The sequence below is a fragment of the Arachis duranensis genome, chromosome 1, assembly GCF_000817695.3.
Source record: "Arachis duranensis cultivar V14167 chromosome 1, aradu.V14167.gnm2.J7QH, whole genome shotgun sequence".
Lineage (NCBI taxonomy): Eukaryota > Viridiplantae > Streptophyta > Magnoliopsida > Fabales > Fabaceae > Arachis > Arachis duranensis.
In genome coordinates, this window is record NC_029772.3 from 27,644,238 (window position 1) to 27,645,577 (window position 1,340).

The window sequence follows — 1,340 nt, forward strand, 5'->3', positions numbered from 1 at the left end:
TTCTTGGTGATCCATGCATTGGCATAGAACTCTTGAACCATTAAGATTCCGACTTGTTGGATGGGGTTGGTAAGAACTTCCTAACCTCTTCTTTGGATCTCATGTCGGATCTCTGGATATTCACTCTTTTTGAGTTTGAAAGGGACCTCAGGGATCACCTTCTTCATGGCCACAACTTCATAGAAGTGGTCTTGATGCACCATTGAGATGAATCTCTCCATCTCATATGACTCGGAGGTGGAAGCTTTTGCCTTCCCCTTCCTCTTTCTAGAGGTTTCTCCGGCCTTAGATGCCATAAATGGTTATGGAAAAACAAAAAGCAACGCTTTTACCACACCAAACTTAGAAGGTTTGCTCGTCCTCGAGCAATAGAAGAAAGAAGAGAGTAGAAAAAGAAGAAATAGAGGAGATGGAGGGGGGCTTTGTGTTTCGGCCAAGGGGGAGAAGTAGTGTTTAGGTTGTGTGAAAATGAGGGGGTGAAGATGGGTTTATATAGGGGTGGAGAGAGGGGTAGGGTTTGGCCATTATGGGTGGGTTTGGGAGGAAAAGTGGTTTGAATTTGGATGGTGGGGTAGGTGAGGTTTTATGAAGGGTGGATGTGAGTGATGAAGAGAATGGTGGGATTTGATAGGTGAAGGGTTTTTGGGAAAGAGGTATTGAGGTGATTGGTGAATGGGTGAAGAAGATAGAGAGTGGTGGGGTAGGTGGGGATCCTGTAGGGTCCACAGATCCTGAGGTGTCAAGGATAGCTCATCCCTGCACCAAGTGGTGTGCAAAAACGCCCTTTCTGCCAATCCTAGCGTTAAACGCCGGGCTGCTGCCCCTTTCTGGCGTTTAACGCCAGCTTCTTGCCCATTCCTGGCGTTAAACGCCAGTCTGGTGCCCCTTTCTGGCATTAAACGCCCAGAATGGTGCCAGACTGGGCATTAAATGCCCATTTGCTGCCCTTACTGGTGTTTAAACGCCATTAAGTTTTTCCTCCAGGGTGTGCTATTTTTGCTTTTTCAATTGTTTTTGTGACTTCACATGATCATCAACCTACAGAAAACATAAAATAACAAAAGGAAAATAGATAAATATAACATTGGGTTGCCTCCCAACAAGCGCTTCTTTAATGTCAGTAGCTTGACAGTGGGCTCTCATGGAGCCTCACAGATGTTTAGAGCAATGTTGGAACCTCCCAGCACCAAACTTAGAGTTTGACTGTGGGGACTCTGTTTGACTCTGTTTTAGGAGAAGCTCTTCATGCTTCCTCTCCATGGTTACAGAGGGATATCCTTGAGCCTTAAACACAAAGGATTCTTCATTCACTTGAATGATCAATTCTCCTCTGTCAACAT